Consider the following 17,443-nt stretch of genomic DNA (forward strand, 5'->3'; position numbering starts at 1 on the left):
AATATTGTTACAAATAATAAATTTGAGTCTTATGAGTTATAGTGTTTTTATATTCCATCGTATAATATTTCAATATTGTTGGAAAAATAAGATAATTTATTTTTGTTTATTTCACTGTCTAATTCATAAGAAGAATATGATTTCTAATTTTCCCACAGAATTATGGATATACATAACGCTTGTTTATTAATTTTGGTATATACCTATTTCAAGGGGTATTTAATCCTGTAGTGTAGTTAGATTTGCTATAATTTGCACTATGATTTCTTCGATCTTCATGTCTAAAAATTTGCCCAAAGGTTTTGGTTTTATTCTAAAAAAGGTGACATTTTGTCCACAAATACATATTTTTATGAAAAAAACTGATAAAAAATGCAAATTTTATGAGGGTGTCATATGGGACACACCATGTATTCAAATTGAACGAAATCTAAAGAACTAACCAGATGTCTTCCTTTTATGAAATAGTTGTTAATTTACAGCCAAAATTATTCAGATTAAAGTCAAAAATTAATACAGACCGAATATTTAACATGTTAAATATTATGTGGTGGGCAAATAATGGAGCTCCTTATCCATACTTCAAAAACTACTTTAGAGAGGCTTTACACCGATGACCACTCCAAAAAATCAACTTTCCTTTCTAATTTAATATTCATGATATTCAGAATATTTATCTTATTTTTTACTAAAATCTTTAAATTGTATATATTTCGGAGGATAAAAGAGAGTATATAAATTCGGTAAAAAAGGTTTAAAAGATTTCTTTGTTATATCTTATGTTTCCAAATATGTTTAGCTGATTTAATCAGCTCCAAAGGATTTTATTGAATTACTTTAGAAAATTTACAAAATTTTTAAAAAATTTCAAATGGAATTTCTTATGCTTTTATAAGTGAAGTGAATAATTAAGTCAAAACACAATAAAGTTGGTGACTCACCATGATATGTTTTTTACTATTAATGGTATAAACAAAAATTTGTGTATACATTTTATTTTTTATATTATTGTCTAGCTATTAATATTTAATATAGAGTAAAGAAAACTATTTTATACTAAATTTATGGACGTTTGTTGTCCAAAGTGAAATTATTGATTTTTATCTTTTTCGATGCTTCTAACTAACAATATTTCTTTCTAATTTAGAAAAATAAGTATTCATTTAAAATGTTTAATTATGTATCAATATTTATCATATTGGTTATTAAAGTATCTCTTAAAATATTTTATCTAGCAAAGATGTTAACTTCCCCAGTATTGTATATTTTGCATGACTTTTCATGGTTCTTTAATTAATATATATTTTTTGTATAAATATTTAATTTATAGTTTTTTAGATAAGATTCATAAAGATGACTTCCAATTATGCTACACATTATTCTGTAGTTACGTGGATTAATTTTTTTCAACGTAGCTTAATGAATCAGCGATTTAAATTAGGAAGAAGAAACACAATACTGATTAAGCTTAAATGGTACGATTACGTTTTATTATCGATTTAATCGTTGCTGATGAAAGAATCTTGAACTTAAATGCAAGGAGTTCTTTTATTATTTGCCATATAGGTTTATACAAATGTTCTAATTAATGTGCATAATAATTTCAGGGTGTGTTTAATTCTGTAATGAAGTTATAATTGCTATAAAAATATGTCAAATTAACCACACTGTGTGTTCAAATGGAACGAACTCTGCAGAACTGACCAGGAATCTTCCTTGTATCAAGTAGTTATTAGTAATTATTCGCAATCAAAATTAGCCAGATTAATATATTGTACGTGGTGTGCAAACGAATATATTAAAAAAACTATTATTAGTTAAAGAAGCTTAACTCTCCAAAAAAGTAACTTTTCTTTCTAATTTACCAACTACATGTGTATCAAATATATTAAATAATAGTAATATCGTACTTCAGTATATTTATCATATTTTTTACTAAAATGTTTTCGTTGTACATATTTCGAAGAATAAAATGGTACTCAAAGAAAGTACATAAATTTATTAAAAACTGTTTCTTCGTAATATCTTGTGCGTTTTCCAAATACGTTTACTTGTTTTTATTAGCCCCAAAAGATTTTAATTGAACCGTATTAGAAAATTTACAAAATATTTCAAACATTTCAAATTTATAAGTGAATAATTAATGTAAAAAAAAATAAATTTGATAACTCATCATGACATATTTTTTACTATTACTGTTATAAACAAAAATCTGTGAATACAATTTATTTTTTATATTCTTGTTTAGTTATTAGTATTTATTATAGAGTAACGAAAAAATTTTTATACTAAATTTATGGACTTTTGTTACGCCAAAGTAAAGTTATTGATTTTTATCTTTTTGTGTGCTTCACGCGTTACTAACACAACCACAATTTTTTTTCTAATTGAGAAAAATAAGTATTTATTTAAAATATTTAATTATTTATGAATATTTGCCATATTGATTATTACTGTATCTCTTAAAATAGTGTTTTCTTATTTTAACTTATATTTTGCATATCTTTTCGTTGCCCTTTAATTATAAATATTTTTTGTATAAATATTCAGTTAATAGTTTTTTAGATACAGCTTAGAAATATGATTTTCAATTATGCTACGAATTATTCATGTAGTTACCTGGATTAATTGTATGTTCAACATCGTTTAATGAATCAGCGATGTAAATTAGGAACAGAAAACACAATACTGATTAAGCATAAATAGGACGATTAAATTTTATTATCGATTTAATTGTTGTTGATGAAAGAATCTTAAAATCAATAGGAAGCAGCTCTTTTATTATTCGCAATACAGGTTCTAAGTTGACAAATGTTCTAATTAATATGCATGATATTTTCAGGGCATGTTTAAGCCTGTTGTGTAGTTATAATTCCTATAAAAATTTGTTAGTATGATTTCTTCAATTTTTATGCCTAAATATAACTTTGTAGGTCTTGATTTTATTCCAAATATTTTATCTACAAATACATATTTTTATCAAAATGTGACGAAAAGTACAAATTTTATTAGAATGTCTCGCTTTCAAATTAGCCACACTGTATATTCAAAGGGAACGACATCTACAGAACTGCCCAGGAGTCTTTTTTCAAGTAACATAGTTGTTATTAATTTTTCACACACAAAATTAGCCAAATTAAAAACGTTCTAACTTCAATTTAATATGTTCAATCAGAATTGCAAATAATGTGGTTACTCAACCATATCTCAAAAACTACTAATAGAATATATTAAACAACAACTATTATTTAACTATTATTAGTTAAAGATGCTTAACACCGATGACCTGTCTGAACATTCCTGTCTAATTTACTAACAAAATGTGTATCTGACATCTTAAACAATAACAATAATACATTATAATATTTATTATATTTTTACCAAAATATTTTGAAGAATATAGTGGTACTCATGGAAAATAAATAAATTCGGTTAAAATAGTTTCTTTGTTATATCTTCTGTGTTTTACAAATATGTTTAGCCGTTTTAATGAACCCCAAAACGTTTTTCTTTTAAGATAACATATTTCAAAAATGGAATGTTACATATTTTATAAGTAAATAATTAAGGCAAAACAGCCAAAAGAAGTTATATACCATGATATGTTTAGAGTTATAAACAAAGATTTAATACAGAGCAAAGAAAACTTGCAATAAAAACATTTGATTGTTTATCAATATTTGACGTATTAATTATGACTGTGTCTCTTAAAATAGTTTTTTCTAACTTTTTAGGTTTCAGTTTCCCTTTAGACAGTTTAGAAATTTATATTTTCCATGTTTTTTTCGTGACCAAATAATGTGTATTTTTTGTATACGTATTCAATTTGTAGTTTGTTAGATGTGGCCCAGAAAGGTGACTTTCAATTATTCTACTGTTACCTGTATTATTTTTTTTTGAGCATCGCTAAATGAACAAGCGATGTAAATTAGGAACAGGAAACAAAATGCTGATTTAGCTTAACTAGGACGATTACATTTTATCATCCATTTAATCGTTGCTGATGAAAGAATCAAATGCAAGCTCTTTTATTATTTGCAATAGGTTTTTACAAAGTTAACAAATATTCTACCATAGTTAATACACATAATAATTTCGTATTTTTAATACTTTATTACTAAAGCCAATTTAAAAAGTTAAAATCAATTTCTAAGACATAATCTAAAAAGGTTTGATTAAGGTACAATGCTATCTAATTTCATTTCACATCTCCTTCTGTCGGATTCAATATTAATATCTCGCATAAGCGAAAATATATGTTTCAAATTCACACATCAGAGGGAATAGAATTATATAATATATAATTTAAATTAATTTGATGTGATATATATTACATTCAAAGAGGAACAGCTCTAAATAATCATTTTCATAGAAAGTTTTAACTAATAATATTAGTCAATATTATTGTTAATTGAATAATACTCTGTTTAAAACTAATATAACATTTTCAAAATATTACTTAGTGTATAAAAAATTTAAGGCGAAAAGAAATAAATTTGTTCACCAACCATAAATTCTTTATGATTATGATATTCTTATGTAGTTAAACTTAAATATGTTATATATATATAGATAATCTATCTGTTTTATATAAATAATAGAACAAATTTAAAACTTATGACGCAATAACAACTTCAATTACTTTACAATTTTATTGTTAGTAATAAAATGATGTCATAAAATAAAATTATCATTTAAAGCATATAATAGCAAAGTTTCATTTATCTTATTGTTAGCGTTCCTTTAGGATATCCTTGCATTTTCATAAATATCTGGAATAGGACTTTGGTCTGTACGTATGAAAATATTCGAGGGTTACACGTAGGTATTTTTGTGTCAACGCCCTTTTCCAAAGACCCAAGTCGGTCTGACGAATCCCATAAAAAAGTTTAATAAAATCAAACGAGATCCCATTTCGGCCGCCAAGTCAATACCAAAAGATAGAAGAAGGTTGAACGTATCAATAACTCGGAGTATAAAGGTGCTGATTCCCTTATTCTTGAATGGCACGTGTATAACGTGACGTGTTGCCTCATCACTCAGATTAATTGACAACTGAAAAGTACACATAACAAAATTTATTGTACCTTTGAATCTTTCCCTTCGAATTCTTCAACTATTTTATTCACATTTTTATGATTTTTGTTTGCATTACCTGGGAAAATAAATTATTTATTAAAACCCCATTGTTACAAGGTGTTATACATAGTCATTACAGGAGGGTAAACAATTTATTATCCACAAGCAAAATACGTAAAGCTGGGGAATTTGGCGAGAACGTATTTTAATATTCTACTTGGATGCAAACTCCAACCGAAAGGCCAGCGGTTGAAAAGCGTTAATGAAAACATAACGGATGTAATAAAAGTAACGGTCAAATTCCTACTCATCCCACTAAGCAATAAATTCAAGAATGAACTTGTTAAATGCGGAACTTGGACCACACGTATATGTTATGAAACGCTTGCAGGGTTAATACAGGCACATATCCGGCATTTGGGGTAGGTCACGTTTCCCGGAAGTAATGTTCGATCCACAATTTTACGATGTAAATCCTTCAAGAAGCGGCCATTAAAATATAAAATATTAGGGTGGTATGTCCAAATGTATCTTTAGTGTCCGTGGAGTACCATTTAAGTCGAAATAGGTTTAAAAAGAAACAAAGAAAGTATGAAATAAGTTAAAATCGCAGTTTTTCATTCAAAATTTACTGTCAAAAGTTCTAATTTATTTTAATATAATATATCTGTATAGAAATGTTTGGTAGGTAGTATGTCACAAAGACGGACAGTGTCATATTGATCATTAATAGGAAATTCTTACTTCCCTTTGATGCTCACCATCAGTGTAAGTGAATGTATACCATGTCTATATTTCAGCTATGCATAGAAATGTATTGAATTTACAGTCTCCCTTTCTGAACCGACATATCTTTCTCCTTTTGTCTAAAGAGATATAAAGGTTGTATACATATAAGATTTCCTGCATAACATGGTAAACACTTTTTATAAAACAATTTATATATAACAGAAGTCTTACTCCAGATCAATACGTTCAAAGAAAATATTTTTATAATTTTACTGCAAAGAAATATGTAATAATAAATTTTCTTATATCGCCGAATTTAAGTGTTCAAATAGAAACCAATTAGTTCCTTAAAACAAATCTTAAATATTAAAAAACTATGGAGCTATGAGTTGAGCCAACAAAATTCCTTCAATGTAAGAATTAATCATATAATATACTACATGAAAAATGAGTGATTTAAAGAAAACTCATGTTATGTCAATTTATATTTGTATGTTCTAATGTTATTGCTTTGCTATCCTATTTCATTTAGGAAAAAATTGTTCTTGTTTGACTACAAATTCTTCATTAAAATTTTAATAGAATTTGGTTAAAGTATTTGTTCAAAGCAAACACTGACTTTTAGCGATTCTTCCAATGCAACGTCGGAAGATGCAAAGAGAATAAATTGTATCCGTTGAATATTTGAGCGAGATGAGAGATATCAGGGATAGCTAAAATGTAAACTAATTTCTTTTTGAAACAGTACTAACAAGATCATTGAATTGGAAAATTGACAAAATGATGTAAAATACGCTTCTTTTAACTTATAGAGAGCATAAAACGATTTTTATTCTTTCTCGTATTTTTAGCCTTTTATATTGAACATTTTTCAATATATTTTTATTAAAAATAATATTAACGATTTAATCAGTAATAATAAATTGTATTAAAAATTATTTTTGAGATTTTCTTTATACATACACATATATACTACTAGACTAGGCTAGATTATTAATGTTGCTATCCTACAAAGGCTAACATAATTAAATGCATTATTAAATTTACTAACTAAGAAGTTTTATTAAAATTATAATAAATAATTACTTAAGAAATTTTAAATTGTTAAAATAATTCCAACATATAAAGGCAGAGATGAGGAAATTAAATGTGAAAAATATAGGTTTATCTTAATTCTACTAAATCTATCCAAAGTTTTTGAAATTGCCCTAACTATTAACCGACTATTAACGGTTAGAATGCAGAAGAGTACAATGTCTACATACCAATATCATGAAAGAAATATCACAAATACTACATAGAAATAATAAATTATCCTCAGTAAAGTTTACAACCAATCCCACATTCCTACATAGTATCCTGTTGTAAATTTTTTTATTCCATTTAATAAAATAATACTGAAGCAATAGAACCCAATACTCGAATACTAATATTTGTCAAATTAATATTAGATTAAAAGAGCGACAACAGAAGCAAAACATTGCTTTGCAATAAACAATAAAAAATAAATAAAGGATACACAAGTTCTACTTTTTGGATACCGAAAGTAGGTTATTTTCGGTTGAAAATGTTTCCTAATAATATTAAATAACATCATAATATAAAAATATATGAGGCAGAATAAAACAAACTTTGTTGTAAAAACGAGGACAATACATATCAAGGGTGTTTTTTATACTACAGAACAGTTTTTGAATTGGTAATAATATGCTGTAATATTTACTTAATCGTTATATTTTATTATAACTGTTATTGTAAACATTTTTAATTCAACTTTGTATTTGCTTAGGTGTCCGTTTATACTACGTTTTCTGTGAGTACAATTTTACAATATGAATCATATATATTATCTACAAATAAGTCTTACAATATTAAGTAACAATCTTATAAAGGTGTAAGATATTGATTTTCACTCAAGTAGTTAATATAAATGAGCCCAAATGTATATTATAATACAATTTCTTGTTTAAATTCGATTTATTATAATTTTTTTAATGTATTTCTTTATATTTTTTATTTAAATATACAGTAAAAATCATTATTTTCCAAAGATTATTATAAGAAATACTGTACACATAGTACATATTTGGGTCTTAAATTTGTAAATATTCAACGAATATCATGTTGTTCATAAACTAAAGAGATTAAGCATTTTTCTCTTCTATTATAAACTTTTTAAAGTGACACTTGCTATTAAGCGGTTTGGGTACGTTGAACATTATAAAATTGTAAAGTTGATAACTCGAATTCAGGAATTTAGGAAACTTTTCCCACACTTGGCGTGGCTTATAATAAAAGGAGTAATAAAATCCTATAAATTGTGTTACTTTAAGGCTTACGTATATAATAAATTTTTATATACAATTTTTTATATAAGTGTAAGTGGATGCTGTGTTAATTTATATCACTTTTTATTCCTGTCAAGTATCCTTAAATTTGTTAAATGTAATTGATTTTCGTTATTCATATATCCTATTTAATTCGTTATGTTAAAAAAAAAACAAAATATTTCAGTCTTCAATAAAACAGGATTCAATATAATTTTATTCATGTATGAAAAATACCCGATAAACCATACAAATGTATGAGTCTAGGATTGCATTGTTAATGGGGTTGTTAATTCGTGTTTTTCAAATACATATCACTACAAAAGAATGTAAATGAATTGACAACATAAAGGAACCAAGTTAACATTGAACAGACATCGGAGACGTGATCAGTATTTTTTTCGGGTTCACGTAGAAAAATTCCATGGCAATTAATTTGAATTACCAGCTACAGGAGCCATTGAAGAATTAATGAATGGGCCTTCCTATCCCGAGTTATTGATACATTCGCCCTTTTTCTACATTTTCATGTACATGTTTTATGTATTATTTTATGAATGTTAGATAGAATTTTTTCGATTTCTAATTCCAGAATATATTCTTTAAAATTTGTTTTATAACAATACAACAATACACAAAAGAAAAGTTTTATGTCACTTGTAAATAATTAAATATATTTGAAGAATGTATCTACCATTTTTCATAGAATAATTTATTATTTCATAATGAAAATGAAATGAAATTTTTCAGTTTAAACATGATCTAAAAAATAAACACATTGACGTATAATTTAGACTCCGGCTTTTCATTTAAATCCTTTAAAATGGTCCCCAATCAAGATACGTGCAATAAATTGTGATTAAGTAATCTTGTTTTTTATTTATGATACAATTAATCAACAAAAAAGTTTAATATAAGTTAAAATATAAAAGTAAATTTATTTTACTTTGAAAATATTTTAATAAAAAAAGTATATTTTATTGATCGCATTTACCATTCTTTTTTTATATGTTCAAAAATTGGTGAATGCGACAAAAATGAATAATTTTCTATATAATTTGTTTATCATTTTTATTTTTCAATATTTCATGACAACAGTGTACTCATATAGTTTCAGAATAAAGAATATAATATAAGCATGAATAATTAACAGTCTTCAATTTTAGAAATCTGTGACCATTTTTTTTACTTTAATTCATTCATCATTCCAAATAATTTTTAATTTTAAAAGACATAATCTAAAAAATAAACACATTGACGTATAATTTAAACTCCGGCTTTCCATTCAAATCCTTTAAAATGGCCACCAATCAAGATTAGATAATTCCTGGATCCACAAATATACAAATCAACTGGTTTAAATATATTTATACGTGTGTGACTGACTATTCGTGAAACTGATGAATGTTTTAATTAGCCCTTAGGGTTTACGACCATTGCACAAACCGAACTAAACCACTATGTGATGTATGAAAATTGAAATATCCTTTTTACGTTTTACGTGACAGTGATGGGTAGGTAAATGACGTGATATATCATGGTTTTTAACAGTACGTGGAACAAATTGTGATTAAGTTATCTTGTTTTTTATTTATGATTCAATTAACCAAAACAATGAAGTTTAATATAAATTAAAATATAGAAGTAAATTTCTTTTACTTTGAAAAAAGTATATTTTATTGTGCGCATCCACCATTTTTTAAAGATGAAAACTTGGTTGGCGCATCTACCATTTTTTAAATATTAAAACTTGGTTGGTGCATCCACCATTTTTAATATTAAAATTGGCGGTTGTGCACATCCAACATTTTTTAAATATTAAATATTGGTGAATGTGAATTTTTATTTTTCAATTTTTCATGACAACAGTGTACTCATATAGTCCTAGAATAAAGAATATAATATATAAGCATGAATAATCAACAAACCTCAATTTGAGAAATCTGGGACAATTTTTTTTTCTTTAATTCGGGCAGCTCTGAACACTTCCGTCCAAAATGAACGGCAAACAGTTATTAAGTTATACGTCCAACGGTGTGTAATTCGTTTCGAATGGAAGAAAAACACCTGATGAAAATTAAAACTTCATGAAGCTTTGACAATTTTCAGGCACTTTTACATTTTTTATTACACAGTTTTCTTATTCATTTACAAACATTCTAAGCTCCGGTAAACCGAGATCAGAAACAAAAAAGAAAATATTATGGAAGGAAAAATATATGTTTCTCACTAAGTTCGATTGATGTGGATATTTTCGATAATCATTACTTTATGTAACTTTCATCTCTAATAAATCCTCCAAATTCGCCTTTAAAAATATAAAATAAACCCAGTTATTGTACTATATAAGTTTATCTTTTTCACGATAGAATGGTATACATGTTTTTTATCAAAATATTTAATTTAAACCTGTTTTCAGATTCAAATATTTAGTTTTTCTTTCTAGAAAATCTAAACGCTCAAAGCAATGAACAAGGTAAAAGGTTCCACAAGACAAGTTTATTTTCTGCTTAACTTTGGAAGAGTAAATTACCTAGAAACTTGTTAAGACTTAACTATAAATTAAGACTAAATAAAGTTAATAGAGCATAAATCACTGTTACTTTTAGCATGAAACAAAAAAACTTAACATATACAAATTACTCCACCCATAGTTTCTAGATTAACATTCATGTCGATACCTTGCTGACAGTTGCGAAGTTGAAGACTGAACATTTGAATATTTACATCCCTTCCGGGGTCGTTACGTTTACTTTGTGGCAACTTCGATTTGTTAATAAAGTCGTTAATGTAATTTTAGAGTTACTGCCATGCATTTAACTTCACATCTAGATTTAGCAGGAAGCTTTTCAGGTGGTTCCCTTATTATGTACGAATAATTAAGTTAGAAGTATGAATTATATATATTACTGCCATTTTTTGTTTAATTTGAAGTATCACTTCACAGATAAGTGATAAATTATGGATATTAAAAGACATTTTTAATTATTATCAACATAAATAATATTATTAATAATACGTAAAATTAATTCATGTTTCTTAAAATTTCTAATATTTTGCCCTAATTATATTTAAAATATAATTAACTACTAAAATTAAATGTCATTTTTAGTTATTAACGTAAATAATAATATTAATGCTACGTAATCAAAATTTAATTAATGCTTCTTGAAATTTCTGAAACATCGACATTTTTTTCTAGGTATACTTATAATATAATTGCAAATAAGTTTAGAGTGTTCTAAAAGCTTGTTTAATATGATTAATTTGATACTTTCGCTCATTTTATATTAAAAATTCCATCATGGAGTAAATATTCTACGATACTATTAATGTGTAATATATTCAATGGAAACATAAAGCAAATGTTTACATATGGTTATGTAATTTTTTCGAAAATGCATTACTACTAAAGCAAATATACAGGATTTCTTAAAAAATTTCTAATAAAAGTCCAATAGAAAACGAAATAAAAAATATCCAAGATTGTAACAAACCTTAGTCTACAAAAATTGTCGATCTTTAATATTTTTTATCTCGGACTTTTATTAGAACTTTTTTTAAGAAAACGTATGTTTTTCCTTACCATAAAAGATCCAGAGATCCATTATTTCAGCAATATAATACTGTCCCATATTATCAAGGTTAGTTTAACATTTCTGGAAGATACTCATGTGAATTTGATGTCATGGCCAACCAGATTCTCCGACCATTCACCCACAGAGTATGTTTAGGATATGATGAGTAGAAAGCTAAGAAATTTACTCCAACCCTCACGGACTTTGGAACATCTAAGACACATCTATAAATAGTTTGGGATAATATACCTCAAGAGGAAATAGATCACCTAATTGAATCAATGCCAAGACGTGTTGGGGGACGTGATATTTTTTTTCAAAATTCTAATCGTTTACTCTTTGTTATAACATCTATGTTTTATATTGTTGATCTTGAATTTATCAGTGAAAATCAATACTTAAAAATTAGTAACCTAAATAATAATTGCTTAAGTTCTTGGATACTTCGGAAGGTCGTTCATTAAAAACGGATAATTAAAATATGTGCATCTTTCAAAGATCATTTGATTCAATATTTTATTAAAATCGCTCGGTTCGAGCTTAACCAGATATCTTTCCCCAGTAACAAAGAAGAGATAATCCGCTCTCACATCAATTGAATAACAGAAAACGAAATAAAAAATGTTCAAGTTTGTAACAAACCTTACTCTACAAAAGTTGTCAATCTTCAACATTTTTTATCTCGGACTTTTATTAGATTTTTTTTAAGAAGACGTATGTTTTTCCTTACCTTAAAAAGTTCAGAGATCCATTATTTCAGCAATATAATACTGTCCCATATTACAAGGGTTAGTTTAACATTTCTGGAAGAGACTCATGTGAATTTGATGCCATGGCCAACCAGATTCTCCAACCTTTCACCCACAGAGTATGTTTAGGATATGATGAGTAGAAAGCTAAGAAATTTACCCCAACCCTGACGGACTTTGGAACATCTAAGACACATCTATAAATAGTTTGGGATACTATACGTCAAGAGGAAATAGATCACCTAATTGAATCAATGCCAAGACGTGTTTCGGGACGTGATAATTTTTTTCAAAATTCTAATCGTTTACTCTTTGATATAACATCTATGTTTTATATTGCTGATCTTGAATTTATCAGTGAAAATCAATACTTAAAAAATAGTAACCTAAAAAATAATTGCTTAACTTCATGGATACTTCGCCAGGTCGTTCATTAAAAACGGATGATTAAAATATGTGTATCTTTCAAAGATCAATTGATTCTATACTTTATTAAAATCGCTCGGTTCGAGCTTAACCCAGTCACAAAGAAGAGATAAGCCGCCCTCACATCAATTGAATAACAGAAAACGAAATAAAAAATGTTCAAATTTGTAACAAACCTTACTCTACAAAAGTTGTCAATCTTTAACATTTTTTATCTCGGACTTTTATTAGAATTTTTTTTAAGAAGACGTATGTTTTTCCTTACCTTAAAAAGTCCAGAGATCCATTATTTCAGCAATATAATACTGTTCCATATTATCAGGGTTAGTTTAACATTTCTGGAAGAGACTCATGTGAATATGATGCCATAGCCAACCAGATTCTCCGACCTTTCACCCATAGAGTATGTTTGGGATATGATGAGTAGAAAGCTAAGAAATTTACCCCAACCCCCACAGACTTTGGAACATCTAAGACACATCTACATATAGTTTGGTATACTGTACCTCAAGAGGAAATAGATCACCTAATTGAATCAATGCCAAGACGTGTTGGGGGACGTGATAATTTTTTTCAAAATTCTAATCGTTTACTCTTTGTTATAACATCTATATTTTATATTGTTGATCTTGAATTTATCAGTGAAAATCAATACTTAAAAATTAGTAACCTAAAAAATAATTGCTTAACTTCTGGGATACTTCGCCAGGTTGTTCATTAAAAACGGATAATTAAAATATGTGTATCTTTCAAAGATCATTTGATTCAATATTTTATTAAAATCGCTCGGTTCGAGCTTAACCAGATATCTTTCCCCAGTAACAAAGAAGAGATAATCCGCTCTCACATCAATTGAATAACAGAAAACGAAATAAAAAATGTTCAAGTTTGTAACAAACCTTACTCTACAAAAGTTGTCAATCTTCAACATTTTTTATCTCGGACTTTTATTAGATTTTTTTTAAGAAGACGTATGTTTTTCCTTACCTTAAAAAGTCCAGAGATCCATTATTTCAGCAATATAATACTGTCCCATATTACAAGGGTTAGTTTAACATTTCTGGAAGAGACTCATGTGAATTTGATGCCATGGCCAACCAGATTCTCCAACCTTTCACCCACAGAGTATGTTTAGGATATGATGAGTAGAAAGCTAAGAAATTTACCCCAACCCTCACGGACTTTGGAACATCTAAGACACATCTATAAATAGTTTGGGATACTATACCTCAAGAGGAAATAGATCACCTAATTGAATCAATGCCAAGACGTGTTTCGGGACGTGATAATTTTTTTCAAAATTCTAATCGTTTACTCTTTGATATAACATCTATGTTTTATATTGCTGATCTTGAATTTATCAGTGAAAATCAATACTTAAAAAATAGTAACCTAAAAAATAATTGCTTAACTTCATGGATACTTCGCCAGGTCGTTCATTAAAAACGGATGATTAAAATATGTGTATCTTTCAAAGATCAATTGATTCTATACTTTATTAAAATCGCTCGGTTCGAGCTTAACCCAGTCACAAAGAAGAGATAAGCCGCCCTCACTTCAATTGAATAACAGAAAACGAAATAAAAAATGTTCAAGTTTGTAACAAACCTTACTTCACAAAAGTTGTCAATCTTTAACATTTTTTATCTCGGACTTTTATTAGATTTTTTTAAGAAGACGTATGTTTTTCCTTACCTTAAAAAGTCCAGAGATCCATTATTTCAGCAATATAATACTGTCCCATATTACCAGGGTTAGTTTAACATTTCTGGAAGAGACTCATGTGAATTTGATGCCATGGCCAACCAGATTCTTCGACCATTCACCCATAGAGTATGTTTGAGATATGATGAGTAGAAAGCTAAGAAATTTACCCCAACCCCCACGGACTTTGAAACATCTAAGACACATCTATAAATAGTTTGGGATACTATATCTCAAGAGGGAATAGATCACCTCATTGAATCAATGTCAAGACGTGTTGGGGGACGTGATATTTTTTTTCAAAATCCTAATCGTTTACTCTTTGTTATAACATCTATGTTTTACATTGTTTAGTAATTCCTTATCTTGAATTTATGAGTGAAAATCAATACTAAAAATAAGTAAACTAAAAAATAATTGCTTAAGTTCTTGGATACTTCGGAAGGTCGTTCATTAAAAAGGGATAATTAAAATATGTGTATCTTTCAGAGATCGATTGCTTCTATACTTTATTAAAATCGCTCGGTTCGAGCTTAACCAGATATCTTTGCCGAGTCACAAAGAAGAGATAATACGCTCTCACATCGGCTATTACAACCAGTAAGAACAGACTTCGCTTTTTGCATTCCCTGCAATATTACGAGTTTCTAGTTTGTTAATGTCGATGCTACATTATCTGTACATACATACATACATACATACGTAATCTTAAATCCTTGCTACCGACAGCGTAAACTTGCACACAAACGAGCTAAATACTGAACCAAGCACGAATGGAGATTTCTGAAACTGGGGAACTGACTGCTGAACCGCAAAGCTTATGCGGTCGGGCTGCATTATATTCTGTTACGTTTATACTCTTAAAGTCAGATTATGGCACGCTTAATAGTTGAAAACTACCTACTACTGGAGAGGGCACAGTGTTTTGCATTATGTGAATAAAATATACGATGGCGGATATTTGTTCCGATTTAAGTATAAATATTTCAGTTCACACAATCTAATTTTAAAATGTTATTTGTGCAAAATAATGGTATTTAAATTGTTATTTGTTTTTTTGATGAACAGATTTACATTTTAATTTTACATTTCGATTTAAAACTATTATCATAGACTTCAGTTCACTTTGTTTAGGTTTCAAATATAATAAATTAATATTAAACTCAGATGCAAAAAAAAAAAAAAAATTAAAACTGTGTATCAATTAAATATATGGTATTTCACTATTACGAATATGGTTTAGACAAATAGTATTTGATTTATTACCGTCGATTACATTTATTCAGTTGATTTCAGTAACGTATTATACAAATTGACATTTAAAAACTATTTGCATACAACGTAATTGTATAAACATAGAATTTAACACAATTCGATTTAATATTATATATCTGACGAAACGATCCTATCAAAATGCGATTGAGGTAATTAATGTAATTAAAATTGAATTTTAGTAGTTGATCCAGAAATACTCGCAACAGCAACAATCAACTAATTTCCATCAACCTGTAAATACATATAAAAATTAAACACAAAAAATATATAATATATAAAATTCGTACTAAAATGAAACTGAATGTATTATAACGTTATAAGTACATACCATATAATGTATATAAGTTTTCTTCTGAGTAATCTCTTACCTTGCTTAATTGTTTAGAATTGAGGTTTGTAAACCATTGAGGCTTGTAATTAGTCATTGCCTCCTTCTGAGTGGAGGGTTTGTTAAAAGCTTTATCATTAATCTTAGAACAATATTGTTTAATTATTAGTTGCGGTGTCTTTGTTTCTGCACAACGTTCCAAACCACAAAGACGAAATTCAAGTATAATAGCTTTAAGACTTACGGCTTTTGTACCTATGTATATACGTAGAGAGTATTCCTTTTACGTTGAACCTTTTGTAAAATTTTATTTTACTTTTTTACGTTTAAACATAAAATATTATATAATTAACTGTGATACGAACAGGAAAATCTTACTATAATAACTTTAAGAAAGCCTTATAATATAATTTTTAATATTTGTTGAATTTACCTAGAAAAAGTCAAAAAGAAGACAGCGCTAATTGTGATAATTAATATAAATATATTAATTCATTTTTATATGTTTATTAATAAATTATTTATTTAGCAACTTTTCTCGTATTGGTGGAAAATATATTTAGGATATTTTCAGAAAGCTCATCCATTAATTTAAGTGGTATAATTCATATATACCAAAAAAGTTCAACTTTTTCTTAACTTCCGTCACTGAAAAATTGGTTCCTAGACATCTTTAAAAAATGAGGAAGGTTCTTCTCTTCTTAGTTTTTCATTTTTTCTTCAGTTCCATATGGCAAAATCCATATTTCGTTTGAATCTTTTACAAAAAAGGTATCTTAAAATTTTACCGATTAGAAGATTTTGGTGGTATATATAAAATATAATATATAATATATAATATATAATATAATATATAATATATAATATATAATATATAATATATAATATATAATATATAATATATAATATATAATATATAATATATAATATATAATATATAATATATAATATATAATATATAATATATAATATATAATATATAATATATAATATATAATATATAATATATAATATATAATATATAATATATAATATATAATATATAATATATAATATATAATATATAATATATAATATATAATATATAATATATAATATATAATATATAATATATAATATATAATATATAATATATAATATATAATATATAATATATAATATATATAATATATAATATATAATATATAATATATAATATATAATATATAATATATAATATATAATATATAATATATAATATATATATAT

General features: G+C 26.6%; 1 protein-coding gene across 2 annotated transcripts in view; it reads left to right on the forward strand.

Moving 5' to 3' along the window:
• LOC109597396 (uncharacterized) overlaps nucleotides 1–17,443 on the forward strand; it is a 119,199-nt gene that overhangs the window by 32,887 nt on the left and 68,869 nt on the right. Inside the window, exon 2 of one of the 2 annotated variants that reach the window (XM_049965255.1) lies at nucleotides 7,598–7,621. The exons of the other annotated variant lie outside the window; for it this stretch is intronic. The gene's annotated coding sequence lies outside the window, so the exon portion shown is untranslated. The remainder of the gene's footprint in view (nucleotides 1–7,597; nucleotides 7,622–17,443) is intronic. 2 annotated transcript variants of the gene reach the window in all.

Source organism: Aethina tumida, chromosome 3 (genome assembly GCF_024364675.1).
Source record: "Aethina tumida isolate Nest 87 chromosome 3, icAetTumi1.1, whole genome shotgun sequence".
Lineage (NCBI taxonomy): Eukaryota > Metazoa > Arthropoda > Insecta > Coleoptera > Nitidulidae > Aethina > Aethina tumida.